We start from the raw sequence: 27,332 nt of genomic DNA on the forward strand, positions 1-27,332 counted from the left end.
AAAAAGGGTGTTGCCTGTGTTCTTCTCTAGGATTTTGATGGAATCTTGTCTCACATTTAGATCTTTCATCCATTTTGAGTTTATCTTTGTGTATGGTGAAAGAGAGTGGTCTAGTTTCATTCTTCTGCATGTGGATGTCCAATTTTCCCAGCACCATTTATTGAAGAGACTGTCTTTCTTCCAATGGGTAGTCTTTCCTCCTTTATCGAATATTAGTTGCCCATAAAGTTCAGGGTCCACTTCTGGATTCTCTATTCTGTTCCACTGATCTATGTGTCTGTTTTTGTGCCAGTACCACACTGTCTTGATGACCACAGGTTTGTAGTACAACCTGAAATCTGGCATTGTGATGCCCCCAGATATGGTTTTCTTTTTTAAAATTCCCCTGGCTATTCGGGGTCTTTTCTGATTCCACACAAATCTTAAAATAATTTGTTCTAACTCTCTGAAGAAAGTCCATGGTATTTTGATAGGGATTGCATTAAACGTGTATATTGCCCTGGGTAACATTGACATTTTCACAATATTAATTCTGCTAATCCATGAGCATGGAATATTTTTCCATCTCTTTGTGTCTTCCTCAATTTCTTTCAGAAGTGTTCTATAGTTTTGAGGGTATAGATCCTTTACATCTTTGGTGAGGTTTATTCCTAGGTATCTTATGCTTTTGGGTGCAATTGTAAATGGGATTGGGGAATGTGAACTGGTGCAGCCACTCTGGAAAACTGTGTGGAGGTTCCTCAAACAGTTAAAAATATACCTGCCCTACGACCCAGCAATTGCACTGTTGGGGATTTACCCCAAAGATACAAATGCAATGAAACGCCGGGACACCTGCACCCCGATGTTTCTAGCAGCAATGGCCACGATAGCCAAACTGTGGAAGGAGCCTCGGTGTCCAACGAAAGATGAATGGATAAAGAAGATGTGGTTTATGTATACAATGGAATATTACTCAGCTATTAGAAATGACAAATACCCACCATTTGCTTCAACGTGGATGGAACTGGAGGGTATTATGCTGAGTGAAGTAAGTCAGTCGGAGAAGGACAAACATTATATGTTCTCATTCATTTGGGGAATATAAATAATAGTGAAAGGGAAAATAAGGGAAGGGAGAAGAAATGTGTGGGAAATATCAGAAAGGGAGACAGAACGTAAAGACTGCTAACTCTGGGAAACGAACTAGGGGTGGTGGAAGGGGAGGAGGGCGGGGGGTGGGAGTGAATGGGTGACGGGCACTGGGTGTTATTCTGTATGTTAGTAAATTGAACACCAATAAAAAATAAATAAAAATAAATAAATAAATAAATAAAAAAAAAAAAAAAAAAAGAAATGAGAGACACTTCCACCTGACTTACGACATGACAAAGAATGATGAGAAGTCAGTGGGACAAGCATTGTACCATCAAAATTTGGGGAAAAAAATCCCAAACTCTGATCAACAGTTAGAGAGTCCCACTGTGGGCAGGAGTGGGTAATAGGAGAAGAAGGAAAAGGAAATATTTTTGGAGACTGTAAATCAGTTGATACTCCACTATTAGGAGTTTTATGCGTGTTTTTTTTCTGGCTGTCAAGTCCCTAAACAGTGCCTAGTGCTGCCACATGGACGGGATTGGCTGAGTGAGAGGCCATAGTGGTGTGTGTGCATTTCCTCTCCACAATCATAGTCCCCTGCACACTTACTTTTCCTGTTTTTTCTTTTCCACAAAGGGCCTGCCATAATGCCAGTGCTTATTGACTAAAGGTTTGTTGACTCAAGGCGGGAGTCTGGGTCCAATGGCCAAGATGGGCAGATAATAAGAACTATTTGCATTATTTCTGATATAGTGCACATACAGAACACACCTTTCTAAAGTGTCAACTTTGCACCATTTATGTTCTGAACAATTAAGGGAGGTATGGGCCAGACAGTCATGGTTTCCCGATATAGCAAGTATAATAATATTACGATTGGTAGCAAGGTATATTGTTTTTTTTTTTTAAGCCTTCAAATTTTCTCTTGGCCCTGACCTAGAATCAAACTTTGATGAAGTGGGGATACAGTGCTTATACCACAATGAAACTTTGAGTTCAGAACACTTGGCCTTTGTTCTCAATTCTCAATCTTTTTTTTTCTGCCTCACATGCATGAGAGGATCTTTCTTATTGGAAAGGGAATTGCTGACTTAATTTCCAAAAGTATTTTGGAGGTTTTTATCCTGTCACCCTTTCCCTCTCCCTTCACACCTCTTATCCCCACACACATACACTTCTTTCTTTGTGTTCCTGCTCTTTTTATCTTATGCAGCATAATGGGTATTTAAACTCCAGGATGTAAGAGCTAACCAATTGCCTAAATTTTTTTGTTGAAAAAAAGTTAAGTGGTATTTATTTTCCTTCTGTCTTCTCAAACTATTATTTATTAAAGAAACAATAATCTCTGTAACATTGTTAGGGACTTTCAGGTCATTTCCCAAAGTACAACCAGACTCAGCCATCAAAGGAACATATATTTTAACTAACAGGTTATAAAATATTTTTAAGGAAATTAAATAATAATGTCATCAGTATAAAAGATGTTCCAAGGCAGTCATATAATTGAATGTCATAAGTTGTGACAGTAATAACTAACATTTAAAGACATATCATTTCTACATTAGCCCATTAGATTTTACCCTTAAGACAAGTCTCTGCAGTAATTTGCATAATTTCTATGTTAAATATAGGAAATTATAGATCAGAAAAGTGAAATGACTTACACATGTGGCATAGTTTTTAAGTGGCAAATATGGCAGTCTACCTAGGCCATAATTCTGGGCCCTAGATTGCATTCTTCAACAGAACGGGAAGCTCATGGAGTGGCCAGGAGAGACCTCCTGGAGAATGCTGGAAAACAATGTGGCTAACAGACTGATAAGAAGGTTCTGGTAGATGTTAGGAATGGAAAAAAACAGGCATCCTTGATTGGAAGAAAGTTGTGAACAATGCATTTAAGTGGGAACATAATGAGACACTTTACATTAAGCCAAGGATTCAAGGCAGGAACATGGGGATATATAGTGGGGTGGAAACCAAGGCTGTCTGGGGAAAGCCTTGCCTGCTGGAGTTGAAGTTTTTCCTAGGCAATATCAGGCTTTGAATAGAGAAGTGACAGGACAAAGACTGCATTTTAGGTGGGTTAATATTGGTGTTGGAAAGGACAGAAATGGTTGTACTATGATGGAAAGAAGAAATCAAAATCCCTGAGCCAGACCCATGCTCAATCGATGATTAGTTGTAGGATCTGGGCCTGTCAGAGCCAGATCACTGCCAGTTTTCTCATCAGAAGACAGTCTTTTTACAAGAATCAAATCAAATAGCAGGCATGAAAGCACTTTTAAAATTAGAACATGCTATAGAAATGCAAAGTACTATTTCACATATTAATTTGAACAACAGAGGGAGATTCTTAAGGTAGAAACTTCAATTGGTAAATTGTAATAATTCAGAGAAGAGGATGAGAGTATAGAATAAAGTGATGGTGCGAAAAACTTAAAAGAAGATTCAGGATTTGATAGACATTTTAAAGGAATAGTGGGCAGAACCAGGCACTCACTGATTTTTATCACGAGGATCGGAGAGAGGAGGGACAGAAACAGGAGAGTCGATCAGAAGTTGAGAGGGAAGGTTAAGGGGACAAGTTAGATCTTTGGAAAAGTAAAAATGACCACCCGGCTCATTGTGGAAAAAAGAGAGAAAGGGGAGAGCTTGGTAAAGACTTAGGGTCTGGATCTTCTTCTCTATCCCATTTCACTCTCCCCTCATGCACCTCTTCCACATGACTTCAACTACTCAAAACTCTTTCAAATCTGCTCAGTATTCCACCTCCACCCCTATCACCCTGGCCATACCATCATCCCCCTTGACCAGGACCACCCTAATAATCAGTCCACTGCCCTCTAAACCTCTGCCACTGCAGCCAATTGTGATCTTTTAAAAACGGGACTCAGAGAGTGTCACTCCCTGCTTACCATCTTCCTATTGCTTTCCCCTGTGCTGAGAGCTAAGTCTAAACTCTTCACTCTAGCTGAGGAAGCTCTACACAATCTGTCCTGGCCTTCTTTTACATCATTTCCTACCATTTTCCAGAAACAGACCTAGTCTCTGTTTCTGGAACATAACAAACTTATCCTCATCTTTGAGCCATTGTACTGTTTCGTTTACCTGGAAAAATAAATAAAAGGTAAAACTGAGTGCTTACTGCATACAAGCACTGTACACGTCTTAACCCACTTACCTTCCCAGCTCTATAATGTAAATGCTAATAATATGCATCCATTTACAGAGGATGAAACTTAGTTTCAGACAGATTAAGGAAACTATCCTTAGGGTATACAGTTAGTAAACAGCAGAGCTTGGAAGTGAATCCAATCAGGGTGGTACCAGAGACGATGAGCTGAAGTATTTTCTAACCTGAGATTCTCATGCTCCTGTTCTTTGCTTGGTTGACTTCTTGTACTTCAGATCTCAATGTAAATTTCAGCTCTACAGAAAAGCCATCTCTGACTTCCTAATCAAAAGTGGTCATTGAGACCTGTGCTATTATGTCCTCCCTTCTCGGCCATAAAACAGTGCCTGCCAAATACTTGCTAAGTGAATGAGGATTAAGAAAAGTGTGTTACTACGAGAATTTTAGAGCTGTGAGGTAGTTTCAGAATAATATATTTCAAACTACTCTTTTATATCTGAGGAGAGTTGATGAAGAGATATAATGAATTCCCTAAAGTACTTAGCCATGCAGTGGTAAAGCAAGGACTTGAATACAATGCTCCTAACAACCAGTTCTTCGTTTGTTAATCTTATTATTTTGCATCCAACTATGAGGGGCCTTTGGTAGTGTGTTTTCAATCAATTTTTTGATGATTAAAGACATATTTTAAGCTTAAGAAAAATACCATTAAGAAACTAAAAGTTCATGGATATTTATATAGATCTACCTATATAGATATCTATATCTATGTATACATATAACCAGCTCATCTAATGTATAGGTTTATGCTTTGTTTTATTTTTAATATTCCTATATCACTACCAACACTTGGCATAATACTTTTTATTAATTTTGATCAGTCCTAAGGATGTGAACTGATAGCTCTTAAAAATAATCCTCTGAATACTAAAGAGTTTGAGCATCTCTTTATACACTTATTACTCAGGTATGAATTATCCATTATCCTTTGTTCACTTTTCTTTACAATTCCGCACTTTTATATTCTAGATATAAATCTTTTGGTAGTTTTAAACATTCCAAGTGTCTTCTCTGACCCTGTCATCTGTCATATCCTTTATTAACAAAAATCTTTAATTTTTATATAATAAAATTTATATTTTTTTCTTTTCTCCTTATGGTTTGTGCTTTGGGGATTTATTTAAGAAGCTCCTTCTCCTGGGATCCCTGGGTGGCGCAGCAGTTTGGTGCCTGCCTTTGGCCCGGGGCGCGATCCTGGAGACCCGGGATCGAATCCCACATCAGGCTCCCGGTGCATGGAGCCTGCTTCTCCCTCTGCCTGTGTCTCTGCCTCTCTCTCTCTCTCTCTGTGACTATCATAAATAAATAAAAAAAAGAAATTAAAAAAAAAACAAACAAACAAAAAAAAAAGAAGCTCCTTCTCCTAGATCACAGCAGTATCCTTCTCTATTTCTATTAATTTTATAATTTTTTCTTTCCTATTTAGACCTCAAATCTATTCAGAGTCTATCTTTGGACATGATGCTAGTCAGGTATCCCAGTTCCGTTTTTCTCCATGTAAAAAAGCCAGTTTTCCAATACCATCTACTAAAACAATATGTAGGTTTTAGTTTAGGTGTAGGTTTATGTTTTGGGTGAGTAGAATTGATAACGTAAGGACTAAAAAGGAAAAGGGCTTAAGAGATTCACTAGGATTTTGTGCCTCTTTGAAGGCATTTTCAAAAAAGAAAAACTAAGTTGTAAAACTAATAATCCTGTGTTGTCCATTTTAATGTTAAGCTGAAAATATTTGTCTTTAAAATCTCAGACCACCCCATTTTCCTGTCATCCAGATTGTTTGCTACAGGTTAGCAAAACCCAAGCTATAAGTTGTTTACTAGGCTTTGTACATCCTAGATTTTTATTTTATTTTTTAAAAATTTTATTTATTTATTTGAGAGAGATGAGATGAGACAAAACGAGAGTAAATGGGGGGAGAGAGTAGGACAAGCAGACTCTGCACTGATGCAGGGCTTAATCTCAGGACTCTGAGATCATGACCTGAGCCAAAATTAAGAGTCAGACCCTTAACTGACTAAACCACCCAGGCACCTCATCATAGATTTTTAGTATATCAATCTAACTTAATCTAATTTTGCCCTTTTTTTAGGGTAAACATGAACTCTCCAGTAAGGAAAGCACTTTCATTTCTTTTTTTCTTTTTTTCTTTTTTTTTTTTTAGCACTTTCATTTCTTAATGCAAACTTGTTTTCATGTAGAGAGAAAGAAGATGTACTTGATTGGGTACACGGAATAAGGAAAAGGTGAATTCAGGGCATAGCTGAAGATAAACTACTATTTTCCTGAGTCACCTTGGTTTCTCTAAGGTAATTATATTTGGAACGGGATCATTTTATCCATTAGATAGAAAGAGCTGGGCTTAAGAGTTTTTATGGGATAATAAAAATGTTTGAGATCTCAGGATTCCAAAATGTAAAAGGCAAACAAAACTCTGAAAAAAATCCCTAAAGACTACAAAATTAAAATTGCTAAATAGTTAAATGTTTAAAATATAACATTGTATCAGTTATTTAATTACAGCTCAGTAGCAATCAATTTTGAAAATATATTATGATTAATACGGGCTGAGGGTACATTTGCACATGCTTGAGATGGTGTGGTGTGGAGCTGTCAAAAGCAAGAAAGTTTAAGACCTGGGAGAGTCTTTGAACAGATGAAAACAAAAAAGGTCTAGAAAGTGAAATAAATGAAAGGAATACTTGCCATCTATGTTTAAAAGTATGTCTCCAAGAAAGATTAATCCCCTAGATTAATTGATACTCATGGAAATTACATTTATAGTAGAAATGAATATCATAATTACAATCTAGAAAATAATAGTACCTAACTTTATACATGTCCATGGGCTTCTTTCTCTAAGACACAGAGTTATGTCTTATTTTAAGGACAAATTTACCATTGTAATACTGTCACTGATCTGAAACCCCATGATGAGTAAATTTACAAACTGAAGAGAATTTGCTTTTTCAGAAAAACCATTAAGCAATAATAACATTAGCACATTCGAGGAACTACTCCAAGTTTCACATATATTATGTAAATATATGTATTCATATATACACTTATACACATATATGTTCATACATATAAACAACCACTATGTAAGATAACTAGTATTTTTATCCCTATTTTATAGATAAAGAAATGAGAGGTTAAATAATTTACCTCAAGTCCCATTCTTAGAAAGCAATGAAGTTGAAAACCAAGTCTGGCTATATTGCCTTTCTTTATAAAATTATATAAAACCTGAACTGTAAGTCTTGTTATGTCTTGATTTATCACAAAATTGCTCCCATGATCCAACAAAGTAATTCTCTTGGCTCATTAGGAAGGAAAAACTTTTGTTTATTAGCAACACCAAGGAGAACAAGATACCCTAAGACCAGTCTGCCTTCAAATATTCTTAGTCTTTAATCATGATTGGAGTCTGTTATTTCTAGTTATAATAGTTCAATCTTTAAATATTAAAGTGATTTAAACCCAAACTAACACAAAAATATTCCAATCAACTATGTATACATCTAGCAAACATGTTATTCAGTCAGATTCTACAGAACTCATATAAAATTAGGTCATCATTCATTTACATTGTTTTAGGGATCAAAATCATAAAACAAACCTACCTTCACATTTCCACCTTTTGCTCTCTCATGGAAATCTTAGACATGACAAATTTAACAAAGACTTATGAGATGGTAAAAGGTTGAGAACTTTAAGTTTAAAAATTGAGTCAGTCACAATTTATATTAATACATCTTAAATGAGCACTAATTCCAGAAACAGAGGTTTCTTTTCTGATCCCAGAGGAAGAGTCAATGTTTTCCCCATGTAACATTATGCTTTTCATAATATTTTCTCAATGAGTATTATTTAGAAGATTGTTCTTTGGAAACTGTATAAAGTGTCATTACGTGTCTGCAGTTATTGGTTTGGATGACCTCTACACATCTCCAAACTCAGGACACGTTCCTCAATTCTCTTTCTTCTTGATCCCTCTCTATAGTTCAACCTTTCTTTGAAGTTCTATTTTATTTGGTTTTAGGACTGCTACCCTAGCTTATATTCCTATAAGTTGTCTTTTCTAATCACTTAACTATGGACATTTTCCAGGATGCCACTGTTCTTGGAGAGTTTGCCCATTCTGTTTTCAAAACATAAATTAGAATGACTTCTAAACTCTAGCTCAGCCCCCAGATTTTTTCTATTTTAATTATAGTTGCCTATCTCCAAATTCCTGATGGAGAGCTCTTGGGAAGTAATAGTGACAAGGTGAGGCTCCACAAGAAATTATGAACCAAATGATTAAAGGCTTTTAATGCCTAATGCCTAGGAGGAGAGAAAAGAGATGGCCTTGAATGGAGATTTTGGAAGCAAGAGAGAGGTAGGATTGTTTTTTTACATAGATAATTCTAGCAACAGCATGTATTGGGGTTGAAGTGGGAAAAGGAAAACCAGAAGTTATGGGAACCAGCCAAAGAAGAGATGAAGAGATCTGGCAGGGGGATGTGGAATGAATTAGAAAGGAGACATCTAAGTCAACTAAATTTGAATGAAGCACAAACAAGTCACTTCTCTGGCATTCACACTTGTATATTCACAAGATCAAGATCTCCATAATTCCACTGCAACACATATCACAACAGTAACTGAGTAATTATTTAAGGAATCTCCTCTTTTCACTATATTGTATAGTTCCCTAAGGGCAGAACCATGTTTGGTCACATCTGGTACATGGCTACTAGCACATAGTATATGCTTTAAAAATATTTGGCAAATTAATAAATTTGCCTAATAAATTAGTAAATATCAATTACAGAAAACTAAAATCACATAACACAAATCTTACTGCTGAGAAGAAATTTACATATCTAGTAGCAAATAGCAGGTTACAAAACTTAAGTGATATGCTTAAAGTCATAAAGCTAGTTAATAACAGAGAAGGAAGTAGAATTCTGCTCCTCCAAGGCTGAGTCTTTATACTAAACCTCATGGGAGAAAATAAAAGACAAATGTATATGCAGAAGCCAGACATGAAGGTGTTAGATAATAATTTCTGGAGACTATTATATGAGTATATATACACACTCCCACTTACAATATTTAGAGTATAAATTTGTCACTGGATTTTGTCAACAGCTAAGAAACAGGCCTCTCTCTCTCCCTCCCTATCTTCCTCTCTCTTTCTCTCTCTCTGTGTGTGTATATGTATATATATATATATACACACACACACACACGCACACATATATTTTTGTATGTATGCCTAAATTTGCCACTTGTCATCAATGGATGATGATTCAGAGAGTTTATTTTATTTTTTTTTTTTTTTTTTAATTTTTATTTATTTATGATAGTCACAGAGAGAGAAAGAGAGAGAGGCAGAGGGAGAAGCAGGCTCCATGCACCGGGAGCCCGATGTGGGATTCGATCCCGGGTCTCCAGGATCGCGCCCTGGGCCAAAGGCAGGCGCCAAACCGCTGCGCCACCCAGGGATCCCGGTGATTCAGAGAGTTTAAAAGGTCACAGCTATTTTCAAGATTACACTTGAACAAGACATATGGCACTAGTTTTAATTTGAAGTCCTACAGACAGCAACCACACTCCATTAGTAAAATGATTTTCCTTTCACTTTTTCTTTAGACATTTCAAATAAGAAAAACAGAATTATTGGAATCTTGTTCGCTTTTTTTCCTCCCAAAGAAAAGACTATTTGTTTAAAATTCTTTCAATTTTTCAAGCTTGTACTTAATACACACATGGACCACATCAAGGCAAGTGCTACAACACAGGTCATTAATCCCACAGCCCATGACTGGCAAGATAAAGTATGGTGCAGTAAACAACATCTATAGTATTACCTTACGAAAATGTGTGATCTAGTAGAAAACACAGGAGATTAGGAGTTAGCAGACACCCTATTCTTAGGCCTCCTGCTTACGAATTATATAACTTGTGGCCAATCATTAACACCCACCTCCCCTGCCAGACACCCCACAGAGCCTCATGTCAGCCTTTATAAATGAAATCAACTGACTTGCCCTCTAAGATTGATATAAAAAATAAACAAATCACAAATGTAGCAGTCCTTTGAAGTATGTTAGAAAAAAAAATGCAATTTTATTTTTTAAAGTGGTATTTATAGCAGAGTAGTGTTGATGTCTTCTGGCTGGGCATTTCTCTTTAATAAATAACCAACTGACTTAAAGGACCTTGAATTTATGCTGGACTATATATTTCTCCAGATGATCATAAACTGCCAGACAGATGTTATTGCTTAATCACTACATTCCCACAGAGATTGAAGGGCTCCAGGAATCATTTTTAAAAGGATAAGGAATCTTTGACCCTGGCCCCAATCAACAATGTTCAACCACTAAGCCTGGTTATTTCTCTAGAGGTATATTCCAGAGAAGAGTTCACACATTTTATAAACATTGCGTCACAGTGATGTAGTAAAAGACATATAAACCATCTATTTCATCTTTTCTTATATCTGCACTAATAATGTACTAACCTATGATTAGTAGGAAAAAAAATCAGTTTCTTGCAATATAACAAAGTAAATTATTTCACATAAGAAAAAATGTAAATTACACTGTACATTTTTCAATACTATTGGTTGCTTATTTCATTTATTACAAACAAGCCATTTTGAAGTAGAAAAATAATTTTATACAGTCAACTTAATACTTTAATCTATCTGATAACAAATCCAAGGAATAATGATAATGTAGAAATCTTTCAGCACCAATTTGGTTTTTACTCTCCTTAAGAAGCAATTGATTATTCTCTTGCCTACTTTTGAGTTTCAACTGGAACAGACAAAAATAAATTCTATCACTTCTATTTCAGTTCTGTAATCCTAACAAATTGATATTTCATATACTTTAGTTCTATATCTATAAAAGTATGAGACTACCAACTATGTATTTGGATTCACCATGAGAAATAGATGATTATATTTACTGTACACACAGAATTTAATTTATAATAATTTAATAAATACAAGTCTGCATCTTCTGTATACAAAGTTCTGGCTATGAGCAATTAAAAAATGATATAAACTGATAGATTTCAAAGACAGGGGAGAGATTTATAATTTAATGTTTTGTAAAAATGCATGTTTAAAAATGTATATGAAACAGAATACTGATAACATTTTTAAAAAGCATATATACCTGGGAGAGAAGCTGGAAAAAAAAATAGATAAAAAATTTAAAGTCATTATTTTTAAGTAATACAATTAGTGGATGATTTGTCACTGTATACCTTGCAATTTTACATATTTTTTCAAGCTTCTACAATTTTATAAAACAAAAATACACAAGTAAAATTGGGACCAAATGAGGGGATATATCCTTTTATTAAATGAATGACTCGATATTAAATATTTCAACTATACCTAATAAAACCTAAAAGCTCATAGGGAATTTTTAGATCTAGAAAAATATGCTGAAGTTCTTTTGGGAGAAAATAGGCACATAATTATCCAGGACAACCCTGAAAACTAAGAATTAAATGTAAGAATACCACATGCATTAAAATATAAAGTGTATGATACTAGTACCAGAGAAGCAGACAAATCAGGATAGCAGAACAGAGCCCAGAGAAACCAAAATATATTTAGGAACTTGATATAATGATAAAAGTGACATTTTGAATTATTTGGCAAAGCATGAATTACTCTCTAGATACTGTTTGGTTAACAGGTTAACTATTCAGTGAAAAACTCTATCCTTAAATCTTACCTTATTCCAAAATAAATTTCACTAGAATTCAGTACCTAAATGTCAAAAAAAAAAAAAAAAGGCATATATCCTAAGATAAAATGTAAGAGGATATTTAATGACTGTTACATTCCCATAGCATACCTGTTGTAAAATAATGTTCACATATATTCAAAGTTCAAATATTAAAATATAAAACCTTGAAAACACAAACAGTATTAGCAAATATTCTTATAGCCTTAAAATTGAAGGCCTTTTAAGGGTAACATCAAACCCGAACAACACAAATTGATATGTGTGTGTGTGTATATATCATATATACATATTTATTAATCATATATATATATGATTAATAAAATCTCTTAACTTCTTTAAAACGACAAAAGAATCCTGAGGTTCTAACATGAATTACATGAATATAACATGGATTATAATTACATGAATTGCAAGCTGTGAGAAATATTTTCAATGTAGAATAAATAGTAATACTCAAAAGGAGAGCCTACAAATCAGTAACAACAGTAGCAAGTGTGCCAGAGTAGAGAAACTGGAAAAAGAGTGAAAAGGCAATTGGCAAAAGTAAAACTACTTGGGAAAGTAGGCTTTTAAATATGTTCAATCTTAGAAAAAAATAAATAAACATGTTCAACCTTATAATAGTCAAATAAGCAAGAATTTTAAAAAGAAATAATGTTCATTTATTGTACTGGCAAACATGTTAAGGTAGGATAGGATCACTGTTGGAGAAGGTGTGGGAAAAGAGACACAGTCCTAGACTGCTACCTACCCTTTCCCTGAAGAAAAAATTTGCTAATACGAATATTCTTTGACCAGGCAAGTCTACTTCCAAAAGTACATCCAAAGAAAATAATTAGTGAAGTGTGAAAAATGTATGCTCAAGAATAGTCACTGCGATGTTGTTTATAGGGGAAACACTTACAGAGCAGTGATTAGAGCCTGGAGCTCAGGAGCCAGCCTGTCTGCATTCAAAGCCCTGACTCAAACTTCTCCTTAGCCATGTGACCTTAAGCAAGTTACCATTTCTGTACTTCAGCTTCTTCATGTGAAAAGTAGAGATAAGAACAGTACCTGCCTCATAAGGTTTTGAGGATAGATAAGCAAATAAATGAAAAGCACCTAAAACACTGCCAGGATCTGAGTAAGCACTCAATAAATACTACCTGTTATTATTGCTGAGGAAAAAAAAAAGGTGGAATGTCTTTTATAGGGACAGCTTAAATAAAAGATATTGATCAAAGGATGAGAACATAATGCTGTCATTAAGTATGGAAAAATGCCATGATAGATGACACTAAGTTTTAAAATAAAGGTTACAAATCAGTATTATTTTATTATCCCATCTTTAATCAGATATCAATATAAATATATATGTGAGCATGCAAGAATGTGGAAGCACATAAGCCTAAGTATAAACCGTGACTGGATTTAGGTAGTAGAATTATGGATGTCTCTCATGTTCATCCTTTTTCTTGGGTTTTTTGGTTTGAAATAATTTTTTTTTTTTTACAATGAACATATGTTACTTTCGTAATACAAAAACTTACATCCATTTTGGGAAAAAAGCAACTGCAAAGTCAATTATCAGAGTTACAAGTGACAGTGGGATAAGAGCAAAATTATAGGCAATGAGGTTACCATTGGAAAGTTCAGGTAGAGGTTCAGTAGAGACAAGAGGGGCTTTCCAATTACCCACTCTTTAATATGCCAAAAACATTGTTTATGGAGAATAGTATAGTCACAAGTAAAATTGTGCTAAAAATTAAATGAACAACTTGCATTTTATAAATAGTATGCTAATGAAGTTATAAATATATGACTATGTGAAACCAGGGCTTGGGCTTCATCTTTAAAAATTTCAACTATCTGCACTTTTTAATCCAAATCGCCAATTTTCTAAAAGTAACATTTGGGCTGCAAATCAAACAAAGATGCTTAGTAGCTATTAGCAGATAACATGATGGCAACATTGTAGACTTATCTGGTTACACATCCTGTTTGTGTCTATGGATTTCCCTGATCTCATCTAATATTTACTGATGTTGTCCAAATATCTAAATTACATACACATACACACAAAGATCATGAACTACAAGTTACAAGTTAGTGATCTGGTACCATTAACTTACTGTGCTATTTTTCTGCAAGACTTAAAGAAGTCCCAAGACAACTTTAAAATATTTTTTATACTGTCAATAAGCAAAAATGTGACATATTCAATTAAAGCACACATGGAAGGTCTTATTCAAACTCTAAAATTCCTTTATGTCTTTAAGCATCAGAAATAGCTATAATATCACTGATTACTTTATTGATTACATTGATACTCTTGTTTTAAACAAAAGAATTTACAGATCTATAGACAAAAGGCAAAGGAAGCAAAGAAATGAAGCAGAATTTGACCAAAATGGTTGAATCATCAGTAGCAATGAACAAATTTAATTACTAGAGATTACATTTTGATGTTGGTGTTACTATAAAATGATGGAAACTAAGTATGAACAGTAGATTTAATGCAAAGTGTCAAGAATATTAACAAAAAGAATCTCAGCTCATGGTCATTAGTGATCCTCAGTCTCTTTGTTCATATCATTTAACAAATGCACTTTTTTTTTTATTTTTATTTATTTATGATAGTCACAGAGAGAGAAAGAGAGAGAGGCAGAGACACAGGCAGAGGGAGAAGCAGGCTCCATGCACCGGAAGCCCGATGTGGGACTCGATCCCGGGTCTCCAGGATCACGCCCTGGGCCAAAGGCAGGTGCCAAACCACTGCGCCACCCAGGGATCCCAACAAATGCACTTTTAAACTAACTTTAAATAATAGTAGAAATAAATATGTAGTTTTTTCTAATATTCTCAGCTTTTGAACACTTTTGTCAAGGAAACTTTGAATTCAAAGGAGTCATATAATAGTATTGGGGAAGTATAACATACAGTGGAGTTGCTATTTATGGGGAATTTAGTTTCCAAAGTCATCCTGTGAAAAAAATCATGCAAGCTAACATTATCCTTTAAAATACTTAAAGTACAACATATCTCATCATATCTTAAGAAAACAAGTTTTCCTCCTTTATTAGAATAGTCTGCTCTCCGTAGGTGCACAGTGCCTTAAAAATTCTCAAAAAAACTTTTGAGATTCTCAAAAAAACCCAAGGCTGAGCCAAGGATGAGGATGTTGGTGCATTATTTTGGGATAGGGCATGGGGCAGCAATGAGTGAGGAAAGGAAAGCAGGGATGTGAAACAAAGTAAAATGTAAATAGCTATTTCACAAAGAAACCCCAAACCACAAAACAGTTTGCTTGACAGATGCTTTGTTTGGCAGCCTGGAATTCACCAGATTGGCTGCAAGGAGAAACCATGAGATAGAGTATTCCATGGGAGGGAGAAAAATCTATCTAGTTCCCTCCTGACTTCTATTTCTCATTGCCAAGTTTCACTCAGAGGGATTTAACTGTTCTAGGCTTTCAGGTAGTCTTATCCAGTTCCCCTGGTAGCCTGTCAGGAATTCAGAACCTAGTACAGGGAAGTCAGAAATTCAGTGCAAGTGGCTGGTTCACCCCGCTGCAAGGCAGCAGTTAGGAGAAGGATCCAACATCCCCAAGGCAGGTAAATGATCAAACACTGGTGACAGATTGGTCTGGAAGGTGGGTAATACCAAGGCAATCTGAGGATATGATAAGATTTGTGTCTGATAGAAATACTAAAGTTGAAGAAGTTGATCTGTATTTATAAGTTTTATTGAACAAAAAATTTTTCTTTAAATATTAAAAAGTATGTTCAATACTGTAAGAAGCTTGGACAAATGTAAGAATAAAGTGAAAACTAAGATAACTTAGGTAAGAAGAAAGTCACGTCTCATCTCATATTTCTAAGGAGCCCAGTTCACTAACTGGTATGATGGACAGAATCTATAAAACCTGATCTTTTCCTAAATTTAAAATGTACTCAGTTAATTGCACATGCTTTCCAACACTACTAATTAAGTACCATGAACCAAAACTTTCTCTTACGGTCTTGCTAAGTTTCAAGGCAAACTCTGTAAGTCCTATTTTACAGAAAAAGTAACAGAAAAATAAATAATGTAGAATATCAAGCCTACCAAATGGCAGAAGATTAGATTAACTTTCTTTTATTAGGTCATACTATCCAAACCACTTAGTACTCATTTAGTAATAGAAATCTAGTACCCATTTTAGTAATTATCAAAATTTAGGGAAAGCAATTCCTGCTAAGCTCCAAGAATAATATTCTTTAGGAGGGCTTTTACTAGCCCTAGAAACTAGGATACTAGGAATTTCCTTAGAAAAGTCATATACAACATACACAGCTTACGGTCCAATGTTTACTTCATAGAAAAGTATTACTGTGGCATAGTATACCATAAAAACATTATTATCACATTAGAAAAATATAGTAGATCCTGGGGAATGATATCTAGATTCCCTCTTTATGTTTCATTCATTACTCCAGCTGCTGAGAATGATGCCTGCTTATGGCTCATAGCTAAACTCTACCCCCAAGATTATACCATCTCCCTAGGCACAGCTCATCTCCAGTGACTGAGGGAAATGGGTTAAATGGACTAATCTCTTTGACTCAATTTGAGATATCTCTGAAGGGCCATCTAAGCTTCTAAGTAAGTTGGGAACTGATTGAGGCCTTTGTTACAATAGCACAAAAGTTCAACTTCTCCTTAATCTTACATTTCTCTATGGTTTACAGAAGTAGCTTTAGCATTACCCAATACAAGTACTATTTGAAACCTCAGTCTCAGGGTTTATATCTTCAACAATTCAACCCATAACAAAAAGTGATACAGTAATATTGAAATTAATGTTATAAAATGATACTGAGAGAAAAATTTTACACCTATTTATTAAAGGATATAAAAACTAAAAATAAATAAATGTTCAACAAGGGGAAAAAAACACCCTAAAGACCTCACAGGAAAATGGGCAAAAAACAGGAACAAACACATCATAAGAAAGAAAGGCAAATGGCCCATAAAACAGATACCCAGTAAAGATGTCTAACTTCATTCATAATAAAATGAACAAATACATTTTGTTCACAGATCACACCATAAACAAAAAACAAAATTAAGAAAATAACTGTATTTAGAATAGTATCCAAAAGAAATACTAATATTCAAAAAAGACGTGTAAAATTTATACTCTGAAAATGATAAAACATTGTTGAAATAAATTAAAGACATAAGTAAATAGAAAGATGTCCCATATTCATGGATTGGAAAATGTAATATTGTTAGGATGGCAATACTCCCTAAATTAATCTACAGATTCAACAAAATTCTTATCAAAATACCCCCTGACTTTTTTGCAGAAATTTATAAGATGATCCTATATTCATATGGAAAAGCAAGGGCCCTAGAAGAGCTAAAATCACCTTGAAAAGAAACACAGCTGGAAATTGACACTTCCTGATTCAAAGCTTACTAAAAAAGCTACAGTAATCAAAACAGTGTGGTAATAGACTAAGTATAGTTGTATAGAGATCAATGGAATAAAACTGAGAGTCTAGAAACAAACTTTGGCAATCATAATTTTCAAAAAGACTAAGATAGTTCAAGGGAAAACAGTACTTTCAAGAAATGGTCTAAGATAGTACCATTGCACATCCACATGCAAAGGAATGAAACTGGACTCCTTCCTTACATGGAGAAAAAATGAACTTGAAATGAATTTCATAATGAGAAGAGGTAAAATTATAAACTTCTTTGAGAAAACATCTTCGTAAGTTAGGCAAAACCTTCTTAGATGCAACACCAAAGTTGCAAACACCAAAAAACACCAAATAAATCGACATAATGAACATCATTAGAATTTTTAAAATTGTGCTTAAAAAGCACACAATCAAGAAAATTATTTTTTTAAAGATTTTATTTATTTATTCATGAGAGACACAGAGAGAAAGAGAGAGAGAGAGAGAGAGAGAGAGAGGGAGAGAGGGAGAGAGGCAGAGGGAGAAGCAGACTCCATGCAGGGAGCCCGATATGGGACTCGATCCTGGGATTCCAGGATCATGCCCTGGGCCAAAGGCAGACGCTCAACCGCTGAGCCACCCAGGCGTCCTCAATCAAGAAAATTAAATGGCAGGGGATGGCTGGGAAGATCATTGAGTAGGAGGACCCTTATTTCACCTGAGACCACAGTTACAACTAGATAACACTCATATCAGTGTAAATAACCCAGAAAATGATCTGAAGACTGGCAGAACAAACTCCATAACTACAGGTGGAGAAGAGGCCACATTAGAGAGGGTAGGAAGGGCAGAGATAGGGTGCAGAGCTAAATGGACCCATGGGACTGCCCTCTGGGGGTAGGGACACCACTAATATGAAGAGGAGCGAGAAACAGACCCTCAAACCAGAGAACATGCATGGGCCAAATTTCATGAGTTCTTACAATCAGTGGTACTTAAAACCTGGAATTTAAAAAATCAGCAGGTTTCCTCTGGGAGAGCCAGGAGAGCAAAAGGAAACAGGGTCTCTACTCCCAAAAAGACAACACAAAACCACCCCGCAGAGATATCATAGAAGCAGGAGTTTGAAAAACACCTGGAACATATGGGAGGGAGAGTTGTTTGCTAATTTCAGAGAGTATCCTGGAGAGACAGAGATTATTGGAAGACTCCTCCACGAGCAAAGGAGTTGGCAGGTGCCATTTCCCTCCCCTGCCCCCCGGCATAAACAAACAGCACCTGCAAAAAACAGCATGAATACTATACTAGCTACCTAACTTGCTAACACTGTGCCTCCCAATCCCTCCAGCCAGGCTTGCCTCAGTCCCTGCATAGTAGATACCCTCCCACAGAAGACCAGTGCAAACCTTGCTAATATCACGCCTCCACCTACAATCACTTCGTGGATCCACCTGCACCAACCTGACTGGCCTTGGTTCTGGTCCCCTCTTGAAAAGAACCAGCTGCAAACCTTTCTAACACTGTGAGTTCTGCCCAGACTCATGTTGCTGATATGCCCCTTCCAATATGCTTTTGGCCAGAGTCCATCCGAAGCGGTGCCACAAGCAAGGCAGTGTGCAAGCAACGCTGAGAGGGGCCAGCACTACTGCAAAGTGGCTCCTGCCCTAGGAAAAGGGAAAGATAACGATACACACCAGTCAGACTGTAGTTCCAGCAGTAGGCTGGAGGCAGACATCTGGTTTGACTGCAGCCCTACCCACCAATGAAAGCTTCCTAGGAGAAAATACAGGGGAAGTACCTGGCAATATGCTGTACTGCATTTCTGACAAATGCCTGGTCTGATTCAACTTCAGACCAAGGCAGCCACAGACTGGCCAATGACTGGCAGAGAGCCACTGCAGATGATTGGACTGACAGAAAAAGCAGCTCAGCCACAACAGCAGGGCACAATCAACACACATAGGAGACTCCCCTCAAGTGCTAGGTTCCAGTGAATGAGGAGATACTGCACTACAGAGCAGGACCTCTTCTTCACAAGGTCACTACTTTCTTTTTTTTTTTTTAATTTTTTATTTATTTATGATAGTCACACAGAGAGAGAGAGAGAGAGAGAGAGAGAGAGGCAGAGACATAGGCAGAGGGAGAAGCAGGCTCCATGCACCGGGAGCCCGACATGGGATTCGATCCCAGATCTCCAGGATCGCGCCCTGGGCCAAAGGCAGGCGCCAAACCGCTGCACCACCCAGGGATCCCCACTACTTTCAAGAGCAAGAGATGTAGCTGATTTTCCCAACACACAGAAACAGAGAGTTAGAAAAAATGAAGAGACAGAGGAAAATGTTCCAAATGAAAGAACAGAACAAAATCACAGCAAGACAAACAAAACAGAGAAGTAATATGCCTGAGAATTTAAAGTAATGATCATAAAGATACTCACTTGACTTGAGAAAAGACTGGAGGACATCAGTGAGACCCTTAACAAAGAGATAACCAATCAGAGATGAAGAACACAATAAATAAAATTTAGAAGTACCCTAGATGTAATAAACAGTAGATTAGAGGAAGCAGAAGAATGAATCAGCAACCTGGAGGACAGAGGAATGGAAACTAATTAAGCTGAGCAGGTGAGAGGAGAAAAATATGCAAAGTAAGAATAGACTTGGGGAACTCAGCAACATCATTAAGTGATCCCAGAAAGAGAAGGGAGAGAATATGAAGCAGAAAATACATTTTAAAAAATAATAGTGAAAACTTCTTGAACCCAAGGAAGGAAGCAGAAATCCAGATCAAGGAGGCACAGAGATCCCCCAAAAGAAACAACCTAAGAAGGTCCATACCAAGAAGTATAATAATTAAAATGGCAAAAGGTAGTGATAAAGAGAAAATTTTAAAAGCAGTCAGAGAAAACAGTTACATATGACAGAAACCCCATAAGGCTATCAGCTGATTTTTGAGCAGAAACTCTGCAGGCCAGAAGAGTGGGACAAAGTGCTAAAAGGAAAAAACCTGCAGGTAGACAATATTCTATTCAGAAAGGCTATCATTCAGAATAAAAGCAGTGATAAAGAGTTTCCCAGACAAAAGTTAAAGACATTCATTACCACTAAACCAGCCCTACAAGAAGTGTTAAAGGGGACTAAAGGAAAGTATAAAGGAAAAGACCATAAGTAAGAACAAGAAAAGTAGGAAGCACGAAACACGTGCTTATATTTATAAACATCAGTCAAGGGACTCTAAAATGAAAGGAGGTAAAGTATGATACCTCATATCTAAAACATGGTGGGGGGAGAGAAGTAAAGAACAAGTTTAAATTTAAATGACCATCAAATTAGTACAGATTGCTATATGCAAAAGATGTTATATACGAACAATGGTAGCTACAAATCAAAAACCAGTAATAGATATGCAAAGAATAAAATTAAGGAATCAAGTATATCACTAAAAAGCCAAATAATCATGAGAGAGCAAGGAAAGAAAGAGAAAAACTACAAAATCAACCATAAAATGAGTAACAAAATGACAATAAAAACATACTATCAATAATTGCATTGAAGTAAAGGACTAAATGCTCCAATAAAAAAACACAGGGTGATGAAATGGATTAAAACAAAACAAAACAAAACCCAAACCCATCTACATACTGCCTACAAGAGAGTCATTTGAGACCTAGAGACAGCTGCAGATTGAAAGTGAGGGGATGAAGAAACACCTTCATGCAAAAGGGTATCAAAAGAAAGCCAAAGTAGCAATATTTATATCCAACAAAATAAACTTTAAAACAAAGGCTGTCACAAGATATGTCCCTGTATAATTAACCATAAAGAGAACAATCTAACAAGAAGATATAACTACTGTAAATATTTATGTACTAAACATAACTAGGAACTACTTGATAGTAATATGAAACTACTTTATTGTGGGGTGTGGCTTTAACACCCCACTTACATCAATGGACAGGTTGTCCAAATAGAAAATCAATAAGGAAGCTGTAACTTTGAATGGACCTGAAGGATGTAACATATATATTCAAAATGTTCCCTCCAAAAGAAAAAAATTCCCTTCTAAAACAGAATATACATTCTTTTCAAGTGCACATGGAACATTCTCCAGAACCGATCATATATTTGGCCAGAAAATAAGTCTGAATAAATTTAAAAAGATTGGAGACATACCATGATCTTTTCTGACCATAATGCTATGAAATTAGAAATCAACCACAAGAAAAAAATCTGGAAAGAACACAAATACACAGAGGTTAAATAACATGCTATTAGGCAGTGAATGGGTTAACCAAGAAATCAAAGAAGAAATCTTAAAAATATGGAGATAAATGAAAATGAAAACACGACAGTCCCAATCTTTGGGATACAGCAAAAGCTGTTCTAAGAGGGAAGTTTATTGCAATACAGGCCTACTTCAAGAAGCATGAAAAATATGAAACAATTTAACCTTACACCTAAAGGAGCTAGAAAAAGAACAACAAATAAAATCCCAAATCAACAAACGGAAGTAAATAATAAAAATTAGAGCAGAAATAAATGAAAAAGAAATTAAAAAAAAAAAAGAAAGAAAACCAAAAATAGAAGAGATCAATGAAACCAGGAGCTGGTTCTTTGAAAAGAAACTCAAAATTGATAAACCTTTAACTAGACTCATAAAAAAAAAAGACTCAAACAAAATCACAAATGAAAGAGTAGAAACAACCAATACCACAGAATTGCGAAGGATTAAAAGAGACCACTATGAAAAATTATATTCCAACAAATTGGGCAACCTAGAAGAAATGCATAAATTCCTAGAAAAATATAACCTCTCAAAACCGAATTAAGAAAAATAGAAAACTTGGACAGATAGGTTACTAGCAATGAAATTGAATCACTAAGTAATCAAAAAACTAATCAAAATCACTAATCAAATAAAAAAACTCCCAACAAACAAAAGCCCAGGACCACACAGCTTCACAGGCAAATTCTACCAAATATTTATTTTATATTTTTTAAAAGATTTTATTTATTTATTCATGAGAGACAGAGAGAGAGAGAGAGAGGGAGGAAAAGAGGGAGAGGCAGAGACACAGGCAGAGAGAGAAGCAGGCTCCACACAGGGAGCCTGATGTTGGACTCGAACCTGGGTCTCCAGGATCAGGCTCTGGGCTGAAGGTGTTGCTAAACTGCTGAGCCACCTGGGCTGACCCTCTACCAAATATTTAAAGAAGATCTAATACCTATTGCTCTCAAACTATTACAAAAAACAAAAGAAGAAGGAAAACTTACAAATTCATTCTATGAGGACAGCATTACCCAGATATCAAAACCAGATAAAGACACTACAAAAATGGGATCCCTGGGTGGCGCAGTGGTTTGGCGCCTGCCTTTGGCCCAGGGCGTGATCCTGGAGACCCAGGATAGAATCCCATGTCAGGCTCCCGGTGCATGGAGCCTGCTTCTCCCTCTGCCTATGTCTCTGCCTCTCTCTCTCTCTCTCTGTGTGACTATCATAAAAATAACAACAACAACAACAACAAAATTAAAAGACACTACAAAAAAGAAAACTAAAGGCCAGTATCTTTCATGAACATAGATGCAAAAATCCTCCACAAAATATTAGCAAACCAATCCAACAATACATTAAAAAAATCATTCACTATGATCAAGTGGAATTTATACTTGGGGTGCCATATTCAGAAATCAATCAATGTGATACATCATAGCAATAAAAAACCATTTATAAAGGATAAAAGAGAAAGGATAAAAACCATATGGTCATTTCAAAAGATATGGAAAAAAAGAACTTGGCAAAGTACAATAACCATTCATGATAAAAACCCTCAACAAAGTAGGTTCTGAGGGCACGTACCTTAATTTAATGAAAGTCACAGATGAAAAACCCACAGTTAACATCATACTCAATGGGGAAAAACTGAGATTTTTCTCCTAAGGTCAGGAAGAAGACAAGAATGTCCACTTTCACCACTTTTATTTAACATAGTAATGGAAGTCCTAGCCAGAACAATCAAACAGGAAAAAGGAATAAAAGGCATCCAAGTTGGTAAGGAAGAAGTTAAACTGTCACTACTTGTAGTTGACATGATACTATATATAGAAAACCCTAAAGACTTCACCAAAAAACTATTAGATCTGATAAACAAATTCAGTAAGGTTGCAGATCACAAAAATCAATGTACAGAAATCTGCTGCATTTCTATACACTAATGGTGATGCAGTAGAAAGAGAAATTGAGAAAAAAAATACCATTTACAACTATACCAAAAATAATACCTAGAAATAAACTTAACCAAAGAACAGAAAGACCTGTACTCTGAAAACTATAAAACACTGATGAAAGAAATTGAAGAGGACACAAACAAATGGAAACATAGTCTACATGTATAGATTGAAAGAATACTGTTAAATGTCCATACCACCCAAGGCAATCTACACATTTAATGCAATCTACATCAAAATACCAATAGCACTGTTCACAGAAGTAGAACAAACAATCCTAAAATTTGTATGGAACCACAGAAGTCCCCCAATAGCCAAAGGAATCTTGTAAAGAAAGCTGAATGTACCACAGTTCCAGACTTGAAGTTATACCACAAAGCTCTAATAATCAAAACAGCATGGTGCTAGTACAAAAACAACACACAGATCAATAGAACAGAATAGAAAATCCAGAAATAAACCATACCACAATTATTTGGTCAATTAATCTTCAACAAAGCAGGAAAGAACATGCAATGGGAAAATAATGGTCTCTTCAACAAATGGTGTTGGGTAAACTGGATAGCTACATGCAAAGGAATGAAATGATTTCTTTCTTACACCATACATAAAAATAAATTCAAAATGAATTAAGGACCTAAACATGAGACCTAAACCATAAAAATCCTAAAAGAGACCACAGGCAGTAATTACTCTAACACTGGCTATAGTGACATTTTCCTAGATAGGTCTCCTGAGGCAAGGAAAACATATGCAAAAATAACTATTGGGATTATATTGAAATAAAAAGTTTCTGCACAGCAAAGAAAACAACTAACAAAACTAAAAGGCAACCTATTGTATGGAAGATATTTGCAAATGACATATCTATCTGATAAGGGGTTAGTAACCATAGTATACAAAGAATTTTACCAAATAAGTAAATCCCCTAAAGTGTTTTTTTTTAACCAAATAAGTAAAAACCAAAAAACCCAAATAATCCAATTAAAAAATGGGCAGAAGACATGAACAGACATTTCTCCAAAAGACATACAGATGGCTGACAAACACAAGAAAATATGATCATCACTCACCATCAGGGAAATGTAAATCAAAACCACAATGTGACATCACCTCACACCTGTCAGAATGGCTAAAATAAAAAATAAAAAAAATCAGAAAACAAGTGTTGATGAGGATGTGAAGAAAAAGGAACCCTGTGAATTGCTGGTGGTAATGCAAACTGGTGTAGTCACTGTGAAGGACACTATGGAGATTCCTAAAAAAATTAAAAATAGAATTACCCTTGGGCACCTGGGTAGTTGAGTGGTTGAGCCCCTGCCTTTGGCTCAGGGCGTGATCCCAGGGTCCAGAGATGGAGTCCCACATCAGGCTCCATGCAGGGAACCGCCTTCTCCTTCTGTCTTTGCCTCTCTTTCTGTGTCTCTCATGAGTAAACAAACAAACAAACAAAAACAAAACAAAACAAAACAAAAAAACAGAACTACCCTATGTTCCAGTAATTGCATTACTGGGTATTTACCCAAAAAATGTGAAACACTAATTCAAAGGGATATACACACCCCTATATTTATTGCAGCATTATTTACAATAGCCAAATTAGGAAAGTAACTTGTGTCCATCAATGATGAAGGGATAAAAAAGATATAGTACACACACACACACACACACACGGATATTACTCAGTCATAAAAAGAATGAAATCTTGCCATTTGCAACAACATAGATAGATCTAGAAACTATAATGCTAAATGAAATAAATCAGAGAAACATAAATACCATATAATTTCACTCAAATGTGTAATTTGAGTAACAAATGAACAAAAGGAAAAAAGAGACAAAAAACCAGACTCTTAATTATAGAGAACAAACAGATAGTTACCAGTGGGGAGGTAGGTAGGGGTATGGGTGAAATAAGTGAAGGGGTTCAAGAGTACACTTATCTTAATGAGGACTAAGTAATATACAGAATTGCTGAATCACTACATTGTACACCTGAAACTAATACTGTATGTTAACTATATTGGAATTAAAATTTTTTTAAAAAGGAAATAAAGACTATTTTTTTAATAAGGGAATATCCTTATGAAATAATATTAACTTTTAAAAGAACATGAAATTTCAGATATAAAAAGGTATTAGCTATGAAATATATAATCATAAGATGGGAGAAAACGTACCAACAGTAGATGAATGTTTGGTGCTTCGAATGCTGGGCTTCTGGGTGACTCTCAAATTACATTTCAACATGTAATTCCAGTTATAGGTTTATTAAATTTGGATGATCATATAATGTTATCATTGCAAATACTCAAATAATAATAGAGGTATATAAGGTAAAAATAAAGTATCCCCCATTAGTAACCCCCATGCCAACATCTCCTTTCTAGGGATAAAATCTCTCAAATAAAATCTTTTAAAAAAGACCCTAATGTATACTATGAAATGTTATTAATTAAAATTTAAATCTCTAAGGTTATAATGGGGATAGCTATTAAAGTAGAGCTTCTTGGGGGCACTTCGGTGGCTGTCAGTTAAGGGTTCGACTCTTGGATTTGGCTCAAGTTGTGATCTCATGAGTTGTGAGCTCGAGCCTCGAGTAGGGCTCTGAGCAGAGAGACTACTTGAAAATTCTCTCTCTGCCTCTCCCTTACTCTCCTGGTTGCATGTACATGCACTTGTTCATGCGATCGCTCTCTCAAATAAATTTAAAAAAAATTTTTTTAAGGTAGAACTTCTCACCATAGTAGGCTGTGAATGTCCTGGAACCCCAGAGTCACTACGATCTAAGCCAGAATTTATATTTGGACAATCATTCTGAGGACTGTAATATTACTAGTTCTGGGCTGTTGAATGAGTCTATAGATTAATGGAGTGTATAAGTAGATACAATATTTTAAAAATTGCTAAGAATTTATGAGAGTATTTTTTTTATTTATTTATTTATTTATTTATTTATTTATTTATTTATTTATTTATTTATTTATTTTATGAGAGCTTTTAAATGTGACTATATTCTTTCCTGTCCTTATAAACTAGAAGAAATGTGGTTTGTATCAGTGGGGACTAATATATTAATAGGAGAGTTAAAAGAAAGTCCCTGGATTGCAAGATCATGTTTCACATATCAACAATTAGAGACTTTTATGGAATAACAAGGAAAAGAAAATATGAAGTTTTATAAGCATTCTTGTGGTCGGTACTATGGCACCTACCAAGGAAAGGAGTTTATTTCTAGTCTAGTTTATTCCTAGGAAACAAATGTAGCAAGGGTTATATTTTCTGTCACTGACATACTTAGCTTATATTTTTCCACCTATTAGCAATCACTTAAAAAATTATGCATTATATTATACTCCTTCCCTTTCTGCTAATCAATGTTTCAAATTAAATATTATAAATGCCCTTTTTAGTGAAACTAAAACTTATTTCCAAATTTTTAAATAAAACCACAAATTGTGGATTTCATGAAAAAGCCTATCTACCTTCTTTAAAGTTGGGATGAAAAACAAGGCTAAAATGCCCAAGAGCAAGATAGAACTCCACTAACATAAATTGGTTGACTTTTCAGCAAGAAATATGATTCTATAACCCAAGTAATTGCAGGCAGTAATAAGGAAAAAGTGGTATGCAATATTAACAGCAA

General features: G+C 35.4%; 1 protein-coding gene across 6 annotated transcripts in view; it reads right to left on the reverse strand.

The window, feature by feature from the left end:
* The window catches only part of FAM13A (family with sequence similarity 13 member A), a 344,934-nt gene that overhangs the window by 231,299 nt on the left and 86,303 nt on the right, over window positions 1-27,332 (reverse strand). The window lies entirely within an intron of this gene.

Source organism: Canis lupus, chromosome 32, assembly GCF_003254725.2.
Source record: "Canis lupus dingo isolate Sandy chromosome 32, ASM325472v2, whole genome shotgun sequence".
Lineage (NCBI taxonomy): Eukaryota > Metazoa > Chordata > Mammalia > Carnivora > Canidae > Canis > Canis lupus.